We start from the raw sequence: 17,402 nt of genomic DNA, 5'->3' as shown, positions 1-17,402 counted from the left end.
ATATGTCCTAATATAACGGACACTACTTTTCTATATTTGCACCTCTTAAAATTTCTCCATCCTTTCCCCCTCTTTTGTAAATATATCAAGGCACATAAATTTATCTACACTGTTCTATGCCTATCTATCTATCTTATCTATCTATTCATTCCATATTTTTCTGTCAAACATCTTATTCCTGGATACATTAAATATTCATATCCATATTTTTTTTATCAATCTAACATTTTGCTGAAAGCACTCAGGTTCTCCGCCAGGTAGCATTTGCGTTCAAAAATATATCCATGTCCCTAACCAACATATCCCCGACTTTACCTCAAGCATCCATATCTTGCTCCTTGCTCATGTCTACCATTTGCAGTTAGTCCTCAGTTAACAACCACTCAGTGACTGTTCAAATTTACACTGGCACTGAACAAGGGATCTTACACGGTCTTTGTAGTTGCAGCTGTCCGTTCCCTTGCAGTCATGTGATTATGATTTTGGCACTTGACAACCAGCTTGCAATAGTAATGATTGCAGCATTCAGCAATCACATGATCACCCTCCACGATCTTCACTGATGGCTTCCGACAAGCAAAGTCAATGGGAAAGCCGGCAAGAGGTTGTAAATGACAGTCATATGATCCTGTGCATAATGACTGCAGGATTCACTTAATTACATGTACCAAAATTGCCATAACTGTTTTTGTAAGCCAGTGTAGTCATAGAATGTTGGACTTTATGACTACATTGCTTAGGAACAGAGTAGCTGCTGATCCCAATTATAGTCATTAAGTGAGGACTGTATTAAGCATTCAGTTTATTCTCACAAATACTTCACTTTCATCATATGCCAGTCTTCTTTATTAATACTCCATTTAGCAATCAAACTTTGTATAAAATATCCTATAATTCACTTTATTACACATTTTTCTAAAGTACAATCACTTTTCTCAAAATCATTAATGTTCAACTGGTATAATTACACTGCTCTTCCTGAATTTGTCATTTATTATGACTGTCACCTTCAATCAGAATTTTATCAAACACCTTCCCTGGCAGGTTTAACAATTAATCCCCTGTAGTATTTGCATTAATTCTCACCGCCATTTTCTTTGCATAGGAGGAGAATAATGCCATTCTCCTAGATGCCGTCTTTACATGCTCACTAAAAAAGTTGTGCAACTATTCCATAAGAAAAAGGATGTGTACAGGTCTGCCATTCACTCCTAGCAGCCTTACTCCCCTTCCTCCCCTTGTACACTAAGCATTTATTTCAACTCCGTTTTTAATATATCAGTATTCTTTCCTCACAAATCTCTTAAATACTTCAGTTTCATGTCAAATTAGTTGTGTGGTGGTGATGTCATGTGATGTTATCATGAGTTTGGGTCTGGTATCATTCTTGGTGGTTGGGACTCGTCTGTCAATCAAGGCGGGTTTCCAAATAGCTGGTAGGCGAGAGGTATATATACATACACATATATACATACATATACACATATATATATACATACATACATACATACATACATACATATATATATATATATATATATATATATATATATATATATATATATATATACATATATATATATATATATATACCTCTCGCCTACCAGCTATTTGGAAACCCGCCTTGATTGACAGACGAGTCCCAACCACCAAGAATGATACCAGACCCAAACTCATGATAACATCACATGACATCACCACCACACAACTATTCAAAAAGCAAATCCGAACCCACAATGATAACGAGGCACAACCACAAAACAGAAACCTAACTACAGCTGCAACATCAGCCACTTTAAACCCCTCCAAACCACACAATAAGCAAACTGACACCCACTATAAAAACATGGCACCACCACAAACACGAAGCCGAACAAAAGCAGCACAACTCACCAGCTCAGGTCTAAGGCTGGCAGCTGAGACCAGCCCATCCACTCAAAACACACTCCCACCCAATCAGAACACACTTAATCCCCACCCAATCAGAGCACACCTCCACCCACAGAACACACCCCCTCTGGCAGTTTAAAAAAGAGGAACAAACAGCCACATGCTTCTCCCAGAAGAAGGAAGCTGAAGCCACTAGCCTGATGATGACGGATGGGATTTCGTCGAAACGTTGCTCCTACACCTTTAGTTCTACGCGGGGAAAAACCCGAATGACCAAACATCCACATACAAACACCCGCGAAAACCTCAGAATATATATATATATATATATATATATATATATATATATATATATATATATATATATATATATATATATATATATATATATATATATATATATATATATATATATATATATATGTAGGTCTAGAGTCTCGGGTTTCTTCCCGCGTTCCTTTCATCTTCAGAAAGTTGTGGCGACGTTTCGACGAAATCCCATCCGTCATCATCAGGCCGGAGTGTTCCTCCTGCTGCTTCCAGGAGCAATGCGTGGTCTGGCTGTTCCTTTCTTTCCAACTGCCGGTGGGGCTGAGTTCCGACTGGGTGGAGGCGTGGCTGCTTTCTGATTGGGTGGGGGGGGGTGTTCTCCGACTTGGTGGAGGCGTGGTTGTCTTCTGATTGAGTGGAGGCGTGGCTGTCTTCTGATTGGGTGGGGTGTGTTCTGAATGGGTGGGGTTTTTTGTTGTGTTGTAATATCCTGAGTGTTGTGATTTGGTGTCCTGAGGAGTGGGCTGTGTAGTGGCCTCCAGAGCCATGGTTTGGCTCCGAGTTCGAGGACCTGCTATGTATCTCTGGTATGGGTCAGTCAGGTTCGTGTGTGCGTTCTTCTGCTTGGGTCATGGCACTTTTGCTTGACTTGTTCTGTCTTCTGTGTGGGAGAGTTTTTGTTCTGGGTGTGGATGAGTCTTGCTGGGGCTGGTGGCATTTGGGGTTGTTTGTTGGTTTTTTAAATCCTTGTTTGCTGAAATTCGTTTCTCTATCAATGCTGGTTTCCAAATGGCATGTAGGCGGGAGGTGTCGTCTCGCTTGTTCATACTGTCTGGGTGTTTTTCTATTTCAATGGCTTCTCTGATTATTCTGCTATTGAGATGTTCTATTTTGGCGATTGTTTTTGTACCTTCAAAATTGATGTTGTGTCCCCCCCACCCAATCAGAAAGCAGCCACGCCTCCACCCAGTCGGAACTCAGCCCCACCGGCAGTTGGAAAGAAAGGAACAGCCAGACCACGCATTGCTCCTGGAAGCAGCAGGAGGAACACTCCGGCCTGATGATGACGGATGTGATTTCGTCGAAACGTCGCCACAACTTTCTGAAGATGAAAGGAACGCGGGAAGAAACCCGAGACTCCAGATCTACACATACAGACACCCGCGAGAATCTACGAAAACATATATGTATATATATATATATATTATATGTATATGTATATGTATATGTATATGTATATGTATATGTATATGTATGTATATGTATATGTATATATATATGTATATGTATATATATATATATATATATATGTATATATATATATATATATATATATATGTGTATATATATATATATATATATATATATATATATACACACAATTCTGTTTGAAGCATTTTTCTTTTTCTACTTCTTTATACCCATTTCCATTCATTTTGTTAGATTTTTTATCATCTATTTTCATACACAACTTGTACTTTATCATCCTATAATCTTTCTACCTTCACTCTAGTTCAGTGGTTCCCAACCTTTTCTATACCCTGCACCCCTAGAACACTCTGATATATTCTCGTACCCCTTACAAAAGTCCAAAGTAACAGCAATGAATTATGCATATACACTATAATTTTGAAAACCCAAGTTTTTCCACCCCCTGGAATATTGTCTCGTACCCCCAGACGGTGTGAACATACCCGGTTGGGAACCCCTGTTCTAGTTCATTTCACTTTTCTTCCACATCCACTTTTCCCAGATATCTGCTCTTGATATAATCAACAAAACAGTCTGTCCCACATTCAAAATATTTTCATTCCTTTGTATCCTTCATTGATTATCTCAATCATTTTATCAAATCAATCATGCTTTAAAATATTCATTCCTTTGCTGTGCATACATAGAGATGGCTTAGGCCACAGATTCAAAACTAACAGATCTTTTTAAAGCAAATACTTTGCTATTCCCTTTATTTCTCCAATGACTTCTTCTGTACCTTCTCATCTCATTGTCAACTAACCATTCATGTCATATTTCTTACTTTGGATTATACTCATTCTGAACATTGCCCATTTCTTCCCCAAAACTCATCTCTGATTATTCTATTCCCATCATTCACTTGAACATAAGATTCAATTATCACTATGTGTTCCTACTTTTAAACAAACTCACAACAGTCTAGATGGCATCAGACAATATTTTCTCATGTACGCTTTGGCTTTCTGTTTATAATCAAAGCCACATCTTCAATTTCCATTGTATATTCAATAATTTCATTTTACAGTTTCATTCAGTTCAATACGCTATTCTTCTTTTCTTGGTTTAATAGAAACAATTATCTGTTTTTCATTCCATTTATTAATTCATAATTCATGCTCTTTACCATACATTCTTCTTCTATTCCAAATAGCAAAATTTCATATGCAGATGTATCCACAAATATTAACCTCTATTATTCACCATGGTTTATTCACATCAAGTTTCCCCATAACACTTTTTAGCAAGACAAAAATATAGACTAGAAGCTATATCAGACCTTTTGCCACGTGAAGTAGTTAAAAAGTATTAGAAATCACCACATGAAGTCTCACTGATGATAACTACGGATTCTAAGAAAATTTCTAGGGTCAAGTTCAAAATGCTAATAGAATTATAGTCGCCTCTGTCTACAAATCACCCAACACAAACCTAGAATGTGAAACAAGGGTTTAACTAATCTACAGAAAGCCATGTCTTGTGCATCTTGATTATATAAAATTGCTTTCCATTATATAAATGTTCTTTCAGAAAATACTGCAGTGCTAGATAGAAAACATAATTCTCTTAAAAGGTTCTATCCATTTCAGCTATCAATCAAACCACCCGAAATCTCATTTCAAAACACCTATAGCACAGTTAGGGAGAAAAAAAAGAGGGATTCCCTAGATGACAACTTCAGCAAGATTTAAAATTCTGTAACAAAGAGCAAAAGAAAAAGGATAGAACTTGGCCTTGAACTTCCCTTCCCCCAAGCTGCCTAAGTTTACTAAGTTAGTAGCATTTCTATTCACAAATGTTCATAAACATTCCATAGGTTCAGGCCTTAATGAACTGAAGATAGCAATAGTGATGTAAACAGCACTTAAGACTTATATACCGCCCCATAATGCTTTAAAGCAGGGCTTTTCAACCAGTGGTACGGGTACCACCTGTGGTACATTGGCACCTGGTAGGTGGTACGTGACCATCCTAGAAAAGTGGTAGCGGGGGAGGGGAATGAGCTGAATTGGTGGCAGCACTGCACAAGCCTGAGCGAGAGATGGCTGGAGCTGCAGGTCTGTCAGGGCTCAGTGGAAGCGCCAGGATCAGTGCGAGGCTCCAGCTGGAGCTCGGCACTGATCCTGGCGCTTCTGCTGAGCCCAGAAGAAGCACCGATCAGCTGGAATGTTGCAGCATCTCCAGGGTCTTGTGATTTACATTCAGATACTTGGCAACTGATTCATATTTATGACGGTCAGTGATCCAGGATCATGTGAAGTGACCAAAACCAAAACCTGTCGCAACCACCCAGCAGATGGGGGGGAATAAAAACCAAACACCCCCTCACCCCACCCACGCTGCCAATCCTCAACAGAAATGCTCACAACAATGAAAACCTCGGACAGGAGGAAGAGCGCCGCCGGGCGGGCAGGCAAGTGTCTTGGTTGGGCACTTGGTTGTGGCTTGGGGGGACTTTTTTCAGTGCCACTGTAACTTTGAACAGTCACTAAGCAAACTGTTGTAAGTCGAGGACTACCTGTACTTCATCACTTTTTTCCTTTTTTTTGGTAATCAAATTTTTGACGCCTTGCTAGGTGACTGGTGGTACTCAGATTTTGCCATATCCTAAAAGTGGTACAATGGGTGAAAAAGTTGAAAAGCCCTGCTTTAAAGCACTCTCTGGGCAATTTACAAAGTCAGCATACTGCCCCCAACAATCTGGGTCCTCTTTTTACTAACCTCGGAAGGATGGATGGCTGAGTTAACCTTGAGCCTGTTAACCATCAGGATCAAATCCAGGCTGTGGGCAGAGTTTTGCCTGCAATACTGCATTCTAACCACTGTGCCATTAGGATTCCTAAAGATAACCTAAAGTACATCAGCTTCTCAACAAATGTTGATTGAGCTACAACACACAGAGCGGAAGTATGGTTTTCAGAAGGTCACTGATGTCATGAAAACTAAACATTTTGCTAACAGAAAGTAACTCGACCTATTCATAACAAATAAACTAGCAGCAAGACACCTCAGCTCCAATTTATTACTATTTTATTTCTAAAACTCAGTTACAGACATACCAGCAATAATTCTTTAAAAACATAGGAAGAATTTACCAGCAGGAAAATCAGCAAGAAGACTCCCTAACAACATTTTGACCATCCCTTTCTAGCAATATGTAACTGTACAACAGTAATTACATCTTTGCTAGATAACAAGTTTCTGCACAACATAAAAGTTCTCTGCTTATTTTATTATTCCTTAGGAGAAGCCTGGGCTGCAATCCTAATCAATGAATATCAGAGATACAGTTGCAAGAAAAAGTATGTGAACCCTTTGGGATTATGTGGAGTTTTGCATGAATTGGCCATAAAATGCACTCTAAATGTCATGTAAGTCACAACAATAGAAAAACAGTCTGCTTAAAATAATACTACACAAACATTAGCTGTTGTCATGTTTTAATTGAACATAACATGTAAACATTCACAGTGCAGGGTGGAAAAAGTATGTGAACCCCTAGCCTAATGACTTCTCCAAGAGCTAATTGGAGCCAGGAGTGAGCCAACCTTGACTCCAATCAGTGTGATGATATTGGAAGTGTTGCTGACAGCTGTCCTGCCCTTTAAAAACACACACCTGTTTTGGGTTTACTGGTCTCAAGCAGCACTGTCTGATGTGAACCATGCCTCGCAGAAAAGAGCTCCCAGAAGACCTACGATCAAGAATTGTTGACTTGCATGAAGCTGGAAAGGGTTACAAAAGTATCTCCAAAAGCCTTGATGTTCATGTGTCCACGGTAAGACAGACTGTCTACAAATGGAGAAAGTTTAGCACTGTTGCTACTCTCCCTAGGCGTGGTCATCCTGTAAAAATGACTGCAAGAGCACAGCGCATAATGCTTAATGAGGTAAAGAAGAATCCTAGAGTGTCAGCTAAAGACCTACAGAAATCTCTGGCACATGCTAACATTTTTGTTGACACATCTACAATAAGGAAAACATTAAACAAGAATGGAGTACATGGGAGGACACCATGGAGGAAGCCATTGCTGTCCAAAAAAAATATTGCAGCACGTTTGAAGTTTGCAAAAGAGCACCTGGATGTTCCACAGCACTACTGGCAAAATATACTGTGGACAGATGAAACCAAAATTGAGTTGTTTGGGAAAAACACAACACTATGTGTGGAGAAAAAAAGGCACAGCACACCAACATCAAAACCTCATCCCCACTGTAAAACATGGCGGAGGGAGCATCATGGTTTGGGGCTGCTTTGCTGCCTCAGGGCCTGGATGGATTGTTCTCATTGATGGGAAAATGAATTCCAGAGTTTATCAGGACATTTTGCAGGAAAACGTATGACCATCTGTCCGCCAACTGAAACTCTGCAGAGGATGGGTGATGCAACAGGACAATGACCCAAAGCATACAAGTAATTCAACAAAACAATGGCTTCAACAGAACAGAATACACCTTCTGGAGTGGCCCAGTCAGAGTCCTGACCTCAACCCGATTGAAATGCTGTGGCATGACCTTAAGAGAGCGATTCACACCAGACATCCCAAGAATATTGCTACACTGAAACAGTTTTGTGAAGAGGAGTGGTCCAAAATTACTCCAGATCATTGTGCAGGTCTGATCTGCAACTACAGGAAATGTTTGGTTGAGGTTATTGCTGCCAAAGGAGGGTCAACCAGTTATTAAGTCCAAAGGTTCACATACTTCTTCCACCCTGCACTGTGAATGTTTCCATCTTATGTTCAATTAAAACATGACAACAGCTGTTTGTGTAGTATTATTTTAAGCAGACTGTGTTTTTCTATTGTTGTGACATACATGTCATTTAGAGCGCATTTTATGGCCAATTCATGCAAAACTCCATATAATCCCAAAGGATTCACATACTTTTTCTTGCAACTGTACATGGGGACTCCTAGTCCTAGTTCCCCAACCTTTCGGGCTTTGTGGACCAGCAGAGGTGGGGGGGAAGGGGATGGTTCCATGAGGGGTGGGCACACAAGCAGCACTCACGCACAGAGGGATATGTGCATACTCACCATTCCCACAGCCGGTTCCAATGGACTCAAGGCCCGGTAGTGATCCCCAGCCCGAGGGTTGGGGACCCCTGCTATACCATAATGATTCACTTGCATGTTTATGGATTCTAAAGTTGGAATATTGATATGCACATTATCATTTGAAGACAAATCATTTGAAAGGTACATACACAATTGTAAGTTGTGCCAATTTTGACCATCTTTTCTGTGGACAACTATGATATGATGAAAAAAATAATAATAATCTACCTACAGGGCATTTACATTCTCTTATATGGAATGTTTCATTCTCTAACCTTTTATGATGGCATATAAATATAAAACAAAATGCACAGTAGATGTCTTTGCTATCAACTGGCATCTTTAACTATCTTTAATTCTATTATCTTCATTTCACCAAGCACTAGAGGTCAAAAGCGGATCTCATCCACAAATATGCTATATTCTTAATTGTATGTTATCTTTTAAGTGAATATTAATTATCAGCATCTGTAACTGGAAAATGGATAGAAATAAATGAATGAAAATTATTCTTAAACTAATTATTCTTAAAATATTCATCAGCATGGAATAACATTAAGTAAATTGACAAGTGAAGCAGCCTGAGATGGCATACAGGTTTTTTTTTAATTATTATTTTCTATACATAAATTTAAAGGAAGTACTAATATTACTACATGACAGAGGACAAGGAAGATATGCTGCTAAACAAGTTTTCAACTATTATCTGCAAATACTGCTTGAAGTAATCTATGTAAATTTCTGCATTTCTGTAGTAAAGTTATTTTGAATAAAAAGAATTCAAGCTGTACCACAGTGAATTTAGTGTACAGACAAAAGACTAAGGAAAGTTGCAAGATAATTACCGTATATACTTGAGTATAAGCCGACTCGAGTATAAGCCGAGACCCCCAATTTCACCCCCCAAAACTGGAAAAAGTTATTGACTCGAGTATAAGCCGATCCGCCGTTCTGCAAGCCTGAATACACAGGAATACCCTGTGTGGCCGCGGCTCGTCGGCAGGTCTCCGTTCCTCCTGCCGACCTTTGGGGAGGTTTGGGCGCCTCCCCAAACCTCCCCAAACGTCGGCAGGTCTCCGTTCCTCCTGCCGACCTTTGGGGAGGTTTGGGCGCCTCCCCAAACCTCCCCAAACCTCGGCAGGTCTCCGTTCCTCCTGCCGACCTTTGGGGAGGTTTGGGCGCCTCCCCAAACCTCCCCAAACCTCGGCAAGTCTCCGTTCCTCCTGCCGACCTTTGGGGAGGTTTGGGCGCCTCCCCAAACCTCGGCAGGTCTCCGTTCCTCCGCGCAGACCTGCCGACCTTTGGGGAGGTTTGGGCGCCTCCCCAAACGTCCCCAAACCTCGGCAGGTCTCCGTTCCTGTTTGGGGAGGTTTGGGCGCCTCCCCAAACCTCCCCAAACCTCGGCAGGTCTCCGTTCCTCCGCGCAGACCTGCCGACGTTTGGGGAGGTTTGGGCGCCTCCCCAAACCTCCCCAAACCTCGGCAGGTCTCCGTTCCTGTTTGGGGAGGTTTGGGCGCCTCCCCAAACCTCCCCAAACCTCGGCAGGTCTCCGTTCCTCCGCGCAGACCTGCCGACCTTTGGGGAGGTTTGGGCGCCTCCCCAAACGTCCCCAAACCTCGGCAGGTCTCCGTTCCTGTTTGGGGAGGTTTGGGCACCTCCCCAAACCTCCCCAAACCTCGGCAGGTCTCCGTTCCTCCGCGCAGACCTGCCGACCTTTGGGGAGGTTTGGGCGCCTCCCCAAACGTCCCCAAACCTCGGCAGGTCTCCGTTCCTGTTTGGGGAGGTTTGGGCGCCTCCCCAAACCTCCCCAAACCTCGGCAGGTCTCCGTTCCTCCGCGCAGACCTGCCGACCTTTGGGGAGGTTTGGGCGCCTCCCCAAACGTCCCCAAACCTCGGCAGGTCTCCGTTCCTGTTTGGGGAGGTTTGGGCGCCTCCCCAAACCTCCCCAAACCTCGGCAGGTCTCCGTTCCTCCGCGCAGACCTGCCGACCTTTGGGGAGGTTTGGGCGCCTCCCCAAACGTCCCCAAACCTCGGCAGGTCTCCGTTCCTGTTTGGGGAGGTTTGGGCGCCTCCCCAAACCTCCCCAAACCTCGGCAGGTCTCCGTTCCTCCGCGCAGACCTGCCGACCTTTGGGGAGGTTTGGGCGCCTCCCCAAACCTCCCCAAACCTCGGCAGGTCTCCGTTCCTGTTTGGGGAGGTTTGGGCGCCTCCCCAAACCTCCCCAAACCTCGGCAGGTCTCCGTTCCTCCGCGCAGACCTGCCGACGTTTGGGGAGGTTTGGGGAGGCGCCCAAACCTCCCCAAAGGTCGGCAGGAAGAACGGAGACCTGCCGAGGTTTGGGGAGGTTTGGGGAGGCGCCCAAACCTCCCCAAAGGTCGGCAGGTCTGCGCGGAGGAACGGAGACCTGCCGAGGTTTGGGGACGTTTGGGGAGGCGCCCAAACCTCCCCAAACAGGAACGGAGACCTGCCGAGGTTTGGGGACGTTTGGGGAGGCGCCCAAACCTCCCCAAAGGTCGGCAGGTCTGCGCGGAGGAACGGAGACCTGCCGAGGTTTGGGGAGGTTTGGGGAGGCGCCCAAACCTCCCCAAACAGGAACGGAGACCTGCCGAGGTTTGGGGACGTTTGGGGAGGCGCCCAAACCTCCCCAAAGGTCGGCAGGTCTGCGCGGAGGAACGGAGACCTGCCGAGGTTTGGGGAGGTTTGGGGAGGCGCCCAAACCTCCCCAAACAGGAACGGAGACCTGCCGAGGTTTGGGGAGGTTTGGGGAGGCGCCCAAACCTCCCCAAAGGTCGGCAGGTCTGCGCGGAGGAACGGAGACCTGCCGAGGTTTGGGGACGTTTGGGGAGGCGCCCAAACCTCCCCAAACAGGAACGGAGACCTGCCGAGGTTTGGGGACGTTTGGGGAGGCGCCCAAACCTCCCCAAAGGTCGGCAGGTCTGCGCGGAGGAACGGAGACCTGCCGAGGTTTGGGGACGTTTGGGGAGGCGCCCAAACCTCCCCAAACAGGAACGGAGACCTGCCGAGGTTTGGGGACGTTTGGGGAGGCGCCCAAACCTCCCCAAAGGTCGGCAGGTCTGCGCGGAGGAACGGAGACCTGCCGAGGTTTGGGGAGGTTTGGGGAGGCGCCCAAACCTCCCCAAACAGGAACGGAGACCTGCCGAGGTTTGGGGACGTTTGGGGAGGCGCCCAAACCTCCCCAAAGGTCGGCAGGTCTGCGCGGAGGAACGGAGACCTGCCGAGGTTTGGGGAGGTTTGGGGAGGCGCCCAAACCTCCCCAAACAGGAACGGAGACCTGCCGAGGTTTGGGGACGTTTGGGGAGGCGCCCAAACCTCCCCAAAGGTCGGCAGGTCTGCGCGGAGGAACGGAGACCTGCCGAGGTTTGGGGAGGCGCCCAAACCTCCCCAAACAGGAACGGAGACCTGCCGAGGTTTGGGGAGGCGCCCAAACCTCCCCAAAGGTCGGCAGGTCTGCGCGGAGGAACGGAGACCTGCCGAGGTTTGGGGAGGTTTGGGGAGGCGCCCAAACCTCCCCAAACAGGAACGGAGACCTGCCGAGGTTTGGGGACGTTTGGGGAGGCGCCCAAACCTCCCCAAAGGTCGGCAGGTCTGCGCGGAGGAACGGAGACCTGCCGAGGTTTGGGGAGGTTTGGGGAGGCGCCCAAACCTCCCCAAACAGGAACGGAGACCTGCCGAGGTTTGGGGAGGCGCCCAAACCTCCCCAAAGGTCGGCAGGAGGAACGGAGACCTGGGGAGGTTTGGGGAGGCGCCCAAACCTCCCCAAAGGTCGGCAGGAGGAACGGAGACCTGCCGAGGTTTGGGGAGGCGCCCAAACCTCCCCAAAGGTCGGCAGGAGGAACGGAGACCTGCCGAGGTTTGGGGAGGCGCCCAAACCTCCCCAAAGGTCGGCAGGAGGAACGGAGACCTGCCGAGGTTTGGGGAGGCGCCCAAACCTCCCCAAAGGTCGGCAGGAGGAACGGAGACCTGCCGAGGTTTGGGGAGGTTTGGGGAGGCGCCCAAACCTCCCCAAAGGTCGGCAGGAGGAACGGAGACCTGCCGAGGTTTGGGGAGGCGCCCAAACCTCCCCAAACGTCGGCAAGTCTCCGTTCCTCCGCGCCCTGCCTGCCTGCTTCTTTCCGCTGCGGAAAGAAGCAGGCAGGCAAGGCGCGGAGTTTGGGGAGGTGCGCGCGCACCTCCCCAAACCTCCCCAAACTTCGGCAGGTCTCGGACGGCGGTGGCTTGGGAGAGGTGCGGGCGATCCCGGAAGCACCAAAGCCTCGGCCGCGCACAAGTCCTCGGTAAGTTTTTTTTGTTGACTGGAGTATAAGCCGAAGTGGAATTTTTCAGCCCAAAAAGTGGGCTGAAAAATTCGGCTTATACTCAAGTATATACGGTAATCTTGACGAATTTTTTAACGCATTCTCTCAGCAGGCAAGTCAAAGAGAAAAGCAAACAGAAACTGGCAGTTATATATTTGACCAAGACATAAACAAACTGCCAAGGCAAGTTGGCATGTAATGTAGGTAGTCCTCGACTTACAACAGTTCCTTTAGTGGCTGTTCAAAGTTACAACGGCACTGAAAAAAGTAACTTACAGCCTTTTTTCATACAACTTTTGCAGAATCTCCATGGTCACACAATCAAAATTCATATGTTTGGCAACTGATTCATATTTATGACGTTTGTTGTGTCCCAGGGTCATGTAATCAACTTTTGCAATTTTCTGACACGCAAAGTCAATGGAGAACCCAGATTCATTTAACAACTGGGCTACTAACTTAATAACTGCAGTGATTCACATAACAACTGTAACAACTGTTAACAGCCACTATATATAGAAAAGAGTGGTAAGACTAGCAGAGCACATCCATGAACACCAACTAGCAGCCAGAAGAAATGATAAAAAATCCTTAAATCTCACAATACACGGACAGACTCAATCATAATTTCAGCTGGAAAACTGTGAGCATCCTAGACCAAATCAAATTAAAAAAACACTACAGAATTCCCAAAAGCTTGGCATTCAGACAAACCAGCCATCAATAAATGCATAGAAATAAACTATATTTACTGACCATTCAACAGACAACTTAAAGCTAAAACAAAAAGACCAGAACACATTCCCTCCAGCAGCCAACACCCAGATAAGCAGGAATTAAACCAGACAAGCAATACAGCTGAAAACAATATCCTAATCAAAGAACCACCAAGGGGAAAAAAACCACACCCCCACCGAAATAGGGACCACTACGGTGGGAAGGTAAAAGCGTTCCGTGCGCCTTTGGCGTCTAGTCATGCCGGTCACATGACCACAGAGACGTCCTCGGACAAGCGCTGGCTCTTCGGCTTTGAAACGGAGATGAGCACCGGCCCCTAGAGTCGGAAACGACTAGCACACATGTGAGGGGGAACTTTACCTTTACATACATACATACATACATACATACTGTAATCCATTTATTTAGTAATGAGATACTATGGATAAAATAGCTTAAGATATAGATATGGAACTGTTTAAGCTTTTGAATTGCAGGGTGACAAATAATAAAATTACTAGTTTCAGATACAAGGCAGCATCATAACAAATTTCAAAGGTATCTTGATCTGTTCCAAAATTCCACTTCCAGATTACAGAATCAGCATCAAGGAAGTTTATAAATAGGCTCAAATTCGTTGATTTCAGCTTTTCATTCTTAATTCTCTAAATGCCAGAATTCTTGGTACATAAACTGTTTTCCTTCACAACAAAGGAAAGACCACAGGCTAATCTCTGTTATCTGTCTTGTTTTTCCAAGATCATCAGGTGGCCTTGCTTTGCCTGCTCCTTTGAATTTTTGTTCCTTCTCAATGCTTATGATGTGCAAGCCATCATACATGGCCACTCTTGACAATACCAACTATTTGGTAGGATTGTGAGGACTGAAGTATTGGAGCTGATTTTATATCGAGGATGACAGAATAAAGTTCTCAAAAATATAACAATATATTTATATAGCAGTGTTATTGTCTCATAAAACATTTTAAGATACATAAATGTCAGCATTAAATTCCTAGGTATCTGTAGCATCTGTAGACATGAAATTTGAATCAAAATGAAGATAGTAATTTGTGAAAGAATACTGTACCATCTTATCCATAGTAAAAAGCCAATTTTTAAAAAAATGGATTACCAAAAATAGGTATTAAGAATCAGGTTATCCCAGCTAGAAAAACCACGTTTACTGCATCACATCATGATTATCACCGTTCCATGCAGAACTGGCACAATGTCTAGGCATTAATTAAAGTTCTTGAAATTCCAGTTCAACAAAAAAGATGGCAGATTTAAAGGAACTAACCTTCTGGTTATTAGAAAAAAATGAAATAATGGTAACTATGCTAGAAATTATCTGCATTTCAAAATCAGCATAATCTCTACCAGGCCAAATGAAACATTACAAAATAGCATACTATATATCTTTTCAAGCTTTTTAGAATGCTTTGTTTTGCATAAACAAAGGAATATCATTTAGTAATACTTTAACATGGAAGATGAAAAGGAGCTACAGTTTTTGAGTCTATTATTATTATTAAACTTACATCCCTGCTGCAAAAATAGTGCTCAAAGTTTTGTTAATTGTTCCAGGTAATTTTTTTCCTTTTGTCTCTTGATTTTCCTATCAGAATGAAATATATCATCTAAACTGGTAAAACCTTAAGAGAACAATGCTTTAAATAGTAACCTGTTATTAATTCTCCATTAAGTCATACACTAGAAAATTTGAGACAATATATACAGTACAACATATCAAATTATATAAAAACTACTAATTCAATGCCTTATAACTGTTCTGATCAATATAAAAAGGGGAAAGGAATCTGCCCATAACACATTGTCTTTAAAATTACTGAATATTTCCTCATCTCTATATTGTGAGTAGCTTTAAAAATGTGTAATTAATTAAAATTTTCAAATTCTGTCTAGATTTAAAATTCTAAATTATTCCTAAAATGTTATAGTAGTACCTTGGTACTCGTCCTTAATTTGTTTTGGGAGACGCGACGAGTAGTAAAAAGGACGAGTACCAAACAAACCATATGACTTACGTGACCCTTTGTTTCAGCCGGGAAGAACTTCCTATCTGTCCCCTTTCCTTGGTCAGCAAAGTCAGCATGGCTGACTTCCTGTCCCCCACTTCCTTTTGTAGCACATCAAGTACCAAACAAACAATGAGTACCAGAACAACATTTTCGTGTCAAATTCATAAAGTACCAAATTCGATGAGTTCTGAAGCAGTTGAGTATGGAGTATCACTGTATCAATGTTTCTTGTTATTCAAATTTGTATCTTACCACAATAATAAGATCGCAAAGTTTTTTTTAAAAGCAATAAAATACAGATACATAGAGATAAGATAAAGCCCAAGCAATTTATGGCCTCTTTGCTGGAGAGCTCTCTAGAAAAGCTCTCTTTTGATCTTCTGGAAGGTGAACAATGTTGGAGACAGTTGAATCTCTAATCGGGTGACATTCCAGATCACTGAAAAACAACAGCACTCTTGCCCTCTCAAAGAACAGGGGCAAACTGCAGCTTCTCCCAACATCAGGGTTAAGGCTGATTTCAGTGGGGAATGTGTGATCCTGCAGATGGGCAGGCATCAAATTATAAAAAGCTTTATATTTATAAGCAACAGGTAACCCTATAAAAAAAGTGAAGATTTAGCAAATCATCCAAATAACCTTTGCATCACACAATGCTTTGAGCTGTGTTTTGATCTGCAGTCACCCAAGACTCTGATTTGGATGTCATACATAATTCACGATAAGGCAAATAAAATAATGACAATAAAGGTTTTTAAAATTTCTTTTTCCTAAAGAAAAATGACAAAAGGCACCATGATCTCAATAAGGTATAGGGTGCAAAATGTATTTTTAGGGAAGGAAATCCATACCTGCAAAAATGCCAGCTATTTCAAATATAGGCATTATTGCATTTAAATTGCTATAAGTCTATGCATCATTATGATCAGGTCTATATGCATGCATGCAAAAGTTTAAAAAAAACATTATAAACCGACAAGTTATATCTTATTTTATTATAACTAATTTTATTTTTAATTTTTCCAGATATTTCATTTGTCAATAAGATATAAAACAAAATATAATTAGAACAGAGTTGTGAAGGGTAATTATTCAAAATCAAAATTCATTTCTAGCTGTCCAAAAAAGTATAAAAAATTCAAATATCGTACAGAATGCTATTTACACCAAAGCTTAGAAGCCCGGTACATCCAGATGGTTCATACTTCAATTCCCATTTGCATGGCTAATGGAAGCAACTGAAATCTACAATCCAAAACATCTGGAAGACATCACACTGTGTTTAAAAGTAAACTTACTGTGTACATATTATTTGTGGATAATATGGTAGCTTTAAAAAGTACTGCATATTATTTAAAATATCTTTCTACTGACATTTTTCTGACTAGTTAAATTTGATGTGCTACAGTACAAAATGCCTCTATTGCTTCTACCTATGTGAAGATTTTTCTAGAATAAGCAGGTTTTTCACAGTCCCTTGTTACCAAAATTTATTTTCTTGGCTTCTTTATGGAGTTATTTTTTGCCATGAGATGTTCTCTTGTATTTTAATACAGATCTTTTATATTAGGAAAATGAATGAATGAAGAACTTATCAGACCACAATAAGTAGGGCAGTTACTTGAAAGTCAAATTAAATTATATGAAATATTTATAATTTTTAATATGGGCAATTTACATATGCTTAAAATGTAGATGTAGAAATATATTTTCCGCATTCAGCATTTCCATTCATTTATGGAAATAATTCTATTTGCTTAAAAGACAGGTATGGTACAAAGGACAACAAGTTGAACCGAGGGACTACAGATACAATTTACGACCACAATGGAGCTCAAAATTTCCGCTGCTAAGC

General features: G+C 42.8%; 1 protein-coding gene across 3 annotated transcripts in view; it reads right to left on the bottom strand.

Moving 5' to 3' along the window:
• PDCD10 (programmed cell death 10) overlaps positions 1 to 17,402 on the bottom strand; it is a 43,810-nt gene that overhangs the window by 19,823 nt on the left and 6,585 nt on the right. The window contains exon 2 of one of the 3 annotated variants that reach the window (XM_081329594.1): positions 8,450 to 8,556. The exons of the other annotated variants lie outside the window; for them this stretch is intronic. The gene's annotated coding sequence lies outside the window, so the exon portion shown is untranslated. The remainder of the gene's footprint in view (positions 1 to 8,449; positions 8,557 to 17,402) is intronic. 3 annotated transcript variants of the gene reach the window in all.

The sequence above is a fragment of the Vipera berus genome (assembly GCF_964194415.1).
Source record: "Vipera berus genome assembly, chromosome: 5".
Lineage (NCBI taxonomy): Eukaryota > Metazoa > Chordata > Lepidosauria > Squamata > Viperidae > Vipera > Vipera berus.
Note: the sequence above shows the minus strand (reverse complement) of the source record. Positions and strands in the feature narration are given on the sequence as shown.